Source organism: Cygnus atratus, unplaced genomic scaffold (genome assembly GCF_013377495.2).
Source record: "Cygnus atratus isolate AKBS03 ecotype Queensland, Australia unplaced genomic scaffold, CAtr_DNAZoo_HiC_assembly HiC_scaffold_37, whole genome shotgun sequence".
NCBI lineage: Eukaryota > Metazoa > Chordata > Aves > Anseriformes > Anatidae > Cygnus > Cygnus atratus.
In genome coordinates, this window is record NW_026109963.1 from 247,536 (window position 1) to 254,226 (window position 6,691).

A 6,691-nucleotide genomic window follows, 5' to 3' on the forward strand; every position below is an offset into this window, starting at 1 on the left:
TGGTCACACTCCAAGAGTTGTGGTCAACAGCCTAATGTCGAGGCAGAGCCCAGTGACAAGTGGTGTTCCTCAGGGGTCAGTTCTGGGAGAGATGCTGTTCAGCATCTTTGCCAGTGACTTGGACAGTAAGATCGAGTGCACCCTCAGCAAGTTTGCCAATGACGCCAAGCTGTGTGGTGAGGTTCACGCGCTGGAGGGAAGGAATGCCATGCAGAGGGACCTGGACAGCCCAGAGAAGTGGGCCCACATGAACCTCATAAGGTTCAACAAGGCCAAGTGCAAGGTCCTGTATCTGGTTCAAGCCAATCCTAAGCACAAATACAGGCTGGGTGGAGAATGGATTGAGAGCAGCCCTGAGGAGAAGGACCTGGGGGTGATGTTTGATGAGAACATGAGCTGGCAATGTCCCCTTGCAGCCCAGAAAGCCAACCATATCCTGAGCTGCACCAAAAGCACGGCCAGCAGGGTGAGGGAGGTGATTCTCCCACTCTACTCTGCTCTCAAGAGACTCCATCTGGAGCCCTGCATTTAGATCACCCTGCGTAAGAAGACATGGACCTGTTAGAGCAGGTCCAGAGGAGGGCCACCAAGATGATCAAAGGGCTGGAGCACCTCTCCTATGAATCCATGCTGAGGGAGTTCGGGTTGTTCAGCCTGGAGAAGAGAAGGCTCCGAGGGGTCATTACAGCACCATTCAATACTGAAAGGAGGCCAACAGGAAAGGTGGGGAGGGACTCTTTGTCAGATAGTGTAGTAATAGGACAAGATGTAACAGTTTTAAACTAAAAAAGGGTAGATTTAGATTCAATACGAGGAAGAAATTCTTCACTATGAGAGTGGTAAGGCACTAGAAGAAGGTTGCCAGACAAGCTGTGGAAGTGCCCCATCCCTAGAAGTGTTCAAGACCAGGTTTTATTGAGCTTTGGGCAATCTGGTCTAGTGGAAGCTGTCGTGCCGATGGCAGGGGGGTTGGAATTAGGTAATCTCTAAGGTCCCTTTCAAGCCAAACCATTCTATGATTATTTGAAAAAGAGCCTGGTTAAACTCTCTCAGGAGGGCTGTTAGGGGCTTCACATACAATGATGATTGTGTCGTAGAAAACAGTGGCACAAGTGAGGGAAGAGGAGCAGGTGGATAAGGCCTTCTGCCTGCAGGAGACTCCAAGGTGGCAGATGGGATGCCCAACTGAGCAGGAAGGGGCAGATTGGATCTAGAAAGCAGGTCATGAAAGTAAAGGTCATGAGTGTCACGGCATCACTGCGGGAGAGCTCCAGCAAAGGGGGAAAATTACAGAAGGGGTCCACGACACTGGGGCCACAGCACTGTAGCTGGGAGAAGAATGAAATGATTTCTGTGCATGAGAGAAGTCCCTTGGGTTAAGGTACAGATGCCTTCTGGAGTCAGACCTTCCACTTCTCGAGCCTTGCAGAGAAGAGGGATGGCATACAGCCCTGGACTGACCATAGGACATGGCCCCCTGGAGGAGGCATTCAGTTCATGCAGAGGGTGCAGCTGACAGTGCTACCATCTCTGTAGCAAAAGGGAGTGCTGTCCCCAGCCAGGAAGCTGTACAGAAACTGGTGAAGAGTAGCGGAGCTGTACAAGGTCTGTAAGGAGGATGAATTCCCCAGGAAGAAGGCCAGGGGCATCTGCAGGTGCTGGTTCTCAGCAACCAGCACAATGATGAGGGTGTTCCACATCCCAGTCACCATGCTGGTCATGCAAGAGAGGAGGAAGAGATGTGTCTAAGGGTTGAGGACCTTCCATATTCATAGTAGTGGAAACTCAGCCAATGATGCCTTATTGGCCCATTCCCCTTTCTTCATGGAAACCCTTTTAGAGCATTCTGGTCCCCTCTCTCTTTTTGGGACACAAATCAGAAAGATGTTTCTTCTCAGTTCCTAAATGAAATGGTGAAGGGTGTTCAGAGAGGTGAAATGATCCATGCCTGTCATGGCAAAGATGTCCTGCAACTCAGGTGGAACGTAATAGGGGTTAAGAGAAGGAATCATTTGTACTCATGTTAGACAACCTCAGTCCAATAGCACAAATCACACTTCTAAAATCAGTCTCTGACATCTACAGAGAGAAGCTGTCGGTGATGACTTCAGCCTCCTTCAAACACCACACCCCAGCAGAGACCCTGCTGCCTTCAGGAGCTGTCAGCCCTGAGGCCTTGGGGACATCTCGAGGGAGCCCAATGGCACAGAGAAAGCGATGCCATGGTTGGGTGCTGTGCTGCTGAGCTGGGCCGGGCTCCTGGGCCCAAGGGGAGCTCGTGGCAAGCGGGCAGCACTGCAGAGAGACAGCTCTGCCCAGGAGCAGCTCCTCTGCACAGCACAGCAGGGCTGGGGGCTCTGCCCACAGGTGGCACGGGGAGAGGAGAGAAGGAGGGAGGGCTTGGAGGCAGTGAGGAGCACAACAACAGAGGGCAGCGTGTGGCAGGACAGATCTGCAGACTCTTGACGCCGTGAGTCTCTGGCAGCAGGGCAATGCAGGTGCAGTTGCCAATGGGGTCTTCTACAGCTGGCACATCCTACGGCTGATAGCATCTGTCAGGATGGGTCTCACTCTATCTGTAATGTGGACTAGAAGATGCTTTAGAGAATGGCATTTATGAGGGGGCATTTCAAGAGGCTTGGTTTATCTGAAGGGGAAGGTTTTTTTGTTTCTGTGCTTTCAGATTCCTGAAGTAGAGAGGAGGCAGGTTTCATGGCAATGGATTTTCAGGACTGTAGAGGAGACTGAGATTCCTAGAGTACTGACTGCACAGAAAGATTAGTATGTCAGGAACTAACTTGATAAAATCCCTTCAGCCACCTCAGCTTGAAGACTGCAACACCATCCTCAGGACTTACTGGAGCTGACCTTTAGGAGCTGCAACCCCTGTGATGCCCATGGACAGGGCCCTGTACTCAGGAGTCCTCTGCAGGGCAGAGCTGAGCACACAGCTTGTGGGATGAGGTCTGTGAGCGTGGACAGGGAAGAGACGTGGGGACACAGAACCAGCTCCCAGCAGGGACATGGGCAGGCGGTGAGAGGGAGCTGCTGCCAGAAATGCTGTGCGAGGGAGGGCTCAGGCACCTCCCTGCCATCCCCTGCAGGGCAGGAGCCTTCCCTGGGACACCCCCTGCTCTTTTCTCCCACCAGCAGAGCTTCTGCCCTCAAGCCCCCGCTGTCCCCAGCAGGAGCTGCCTCTTCTGCAGGTAGAGCTGCAGCACAGGAGGGTCTGCTGAGTGTCCGTCTGTCCCTCCCTGGCCTTGCCTCCCCTGGCAGCAGCACGCTGGCATTCCTCCTGGCTTCTCCACCTGGCTGTGCTGCTGCTGTTCTTGTTTCCAGGCTGGCTGGGGATGGGGGTTTCACATGCCCATGGAGTGAGCCCTCAGTGTGCTTGGGGGAAGGGGAGTACGGGGACAGGGTGAGGGGTCTGGAGATGTGCACTTTGAGCCTGGATTCCTTTGCTCGCAGCAGTGTCCAGGTTCTGTAGGCACTGGAACAGGCACCATGAGGAAGGGGTCGCAGCACTGAGGCTGCCAGAATTCAACAAACATTTGGGGAACCCTCTCAGACATATGGACCAACTTTAGGGTGTTCATGTACAGATTCAGGGGTGGGATGTTATGATCCTTCTGTGTCCTTTCTATGTCAGGACATTCTATGATTCTATGCCTCTGTGAACCTCTAACTGCAATTGTCCTGCAGCTCAAAATGTTGCCAGCACAGGTCAAATGAAACCAGACATGGCTGTCCTCGCTGAAGGACACTTGGCACTGAAGGCTCCATCCCCTTGTGTCTGAGGATCCACAAGGGTTCACTTGGAATGCCCAGGATATATGCCTCATGTCCTGGTTTCAGTTAGGACAGAGTTAATTTTCCTCCTAGTAGCTGGCAGGGTGCTATGTTTTGGATTAGGATGAGAAGAGCGCTGATAACATGCTGATGTTTTAATTGTTGTAGAGCAGTGCTTACACCAAGCCAAGGACTTTTCAGCTCTCTCTCTGTCCTGCTAGCGAGCAGGCTAGGGATGCAGCAGGAGCTGGGAGGGGACAGACCCAGGACAGCTGACCCAAACTGGCCAAAGGGGTATTCCATACCATCTGACGTCATGCTGAACAATATATAGGGGTGGCTAGCCGGGGTGGAGGGGGGGGCCGGCTGCTCGGGGATAGGCTGGGCATCGGTCAACGGGTGGTGAGCAATTGCATTGTGCATCACTTATTTCGTACACATTATTACTATTAATACTATTATTATTATTATTATCATTGTTATTCTTTTCCCTGTCTTAATAAACTGTCTTTATCTCAACTCACAGACTTTACTTTCCCGTTTCTCTCCCCCATCCCGGAGAGGGAGGGGAGAGGGTGAGCGAACGGCTGTGTGGTGTTTGACTGCCAGCCGGGCTAAACCACAACACCTCAGAAAAAGTCCTCAGGAGTGGGGTGGGCAGATAGACAAAAAAAAACAAAAATAAATCCTGGCAGCCCTGCCTTGCAGTTGTGTGAATTGGGAGTAACAATATGGAGAAGTTCTTTATTATCAGGTGATGGAACCTGAGATTACCCCATGTTCCTCTTTACCTCTGACTGTGGGGCAGGACTTATTTCTTCATTGCCCACAGCAGAGTCCCCTGCTCCCAGGGACACCCTCAGTCGGCATCAATCGGAGCACATGAAAGGGACCTGCTAAATAGCTGCCTGAAAGGGAAAAAGTGTTTTCAGGGTGGTTATATGAGAAATGGAACAAGTTTTTCTCAGGTAGCATTCTTTTTTATTGAAGCTTTTTTTTTTTCATGTATGTTGAATTTATTAATGTTGTTTCCTCCCTGGGAAGGAACCCGTGCCCAACATCAGCTCTGTGAGCGAGTTCCTCCTGCTGGCATTCACAGACAAGCGGGAGCTGCAGCTCCTGCACTTTGGGCTCTTCCTGGGCATCTACCTGGCTGCCCTCCTGGGCAACGGCCTCATCCTCACCGCCGTAGCCTGCGACCACCGCCTCCACACCCCCATGTACTTCTTCCTCCTCAACCTCGCCCTCCTCGACCTCGGATCCGTCTCCACCATTGTACCCAAAGCCATGGCTAATGCCCTCTGGGACAACAGGGCCATCTCCTATCAAGGGATGTGCAGCACAGGTCTTCTGTTTATTCTTCTTCCTTGGAGCAGAGAACTCCCTTCTCACCGTCATGGCCTACTGACCGCTACGTTGCCATCTGCAAGCCCCTGCACTACGGGAGCCTCCTGGGCAGCAGAGCTTGTGCCCAGATGGCAGCAGCTGCCTGGGGCAGTGGCTTTCTCGATGCTGTCCTGCACACAGCCAATACATTTTCCCTGCCCCTCTGCCACGGTAATGCAGTGGACCAGTTCTTCTGTGAAGTCCCCCAGATCCTCAAGCTCTCCTGCTCAGATGCCTACCTCAGGGAAGTTGGGGTACTCGTCTTCAGTCTTTCTTTAGTCTTTGGTTGTTTTGTTTTCATTGTGGTGTCCTATATACAGATCTTCAGAGCGGTGCTGAGGATGCCCTCTGAGCAGGGTCGGCACAAAGCTTTTTCCACATGCCTCCCTCACCTGGCCGTGATCTCCATCTTTGTGAGCACTGGCTTGTTTGCCTACCTGAAGCCACCCTCTGTCTCCTCCCCATCCCTGGACCTGGTGGTGTCATTTCTGTACTCAGTGGTACCCCCAGCAGTGAATCCCCTCATCTATAGCATGAGGAACCAGGAACTGAAGAATGCAGTAAAGAAATTATTTGAATATATGCTTCTTAAACATCAGTAATATGCCAGTCATATTAACAGTAGTAACAGTGTTTCTCAAAAAATGTTAGGAAATATTTTGAAATTATTTTTTCAAACATATTATTATAAAATTATTTTTATGTAAAGAAGTTTCTTCTTATCCTCCTACCTGTTTTTATTTTGATCCAGTCATACAGATACAGTACTTTAAGAACCAATCTTTCTGTGCAGAAAAAGACAATAAAGAAGCCATGAGATATTCACTGGTCTCAGGTTCTATTTCTTCCCATCTCCTCTGCAGCAGGGAGAGCAGCCCCAGCACACAGGAGGGGCTCAGGGCCAAGAGCCCAGCTGCCACATGGAGGAGTTGCACCAGTGGCCCATGGGGCTGCCCCTCAGTACTAGGTGGGGCAGTCTGCAGCTTCACATACCTCCATCTCCTGAGCCATGGCTGGCCCCAGCCCGGGGGCTGCTGGGGAGGCCCAGAGCTGCCTTTGTCCCAGCAGCTGCGGTGCCTTGCGAGGGGCTGGGGCTGTGGTGGCTGTTCCCAGAGCCCTGCAGAGGCCTGCGGTGGGCACTGCCCTGGGGCCAGCCCAGCCTGGGCTGCTGGGCTGGGCTGGGCTGGGAGAGGGCAGGGAGGTGGGGAGAGGTGGGCAGGGGCTGGGCTGGGCAGTGCCCAGCAGAGGGCAACGGCAGCGTCAGGGAGCGGTGGGAGCATGCAGGGGAGGGCTCCCAGCAGGGCTTGGTGCTGCAGAGCCAGGGCTGGGGAATGGAGCCCAGGGCTGCAGGGGCAGGGGAGAGGAGGCCGCTCTGGGCCCTTGCTGGCCTGGGCAGAGCAGGAAGGGGGCCCAGGGCATTCGTCCCCTCACCGCAGCCTGCCAGGACCTGCAAGGCGCTCATGGAGTATCCAGGGCCAGGCTCTGCCCTGTGGCCACGAGCCCTGCCTGCCCTCCT

At 53.0% G+C, this 6,691-nt stretch overlaps 1 pseudogene; it reads left to right on the forward strand.

Moving 5' to 3' along the window:
• The first annotated feature begins 91 nt into the window (after positions 1-91).
• LOC118260774 (olfactory receptor 14C36-like) lies at positions 92-5,777 on the forward strand (annotated as a pseudogene).
• The last annotated feature ends 914 nt before the right edge of the window (positions 5,778-6,691 follow it).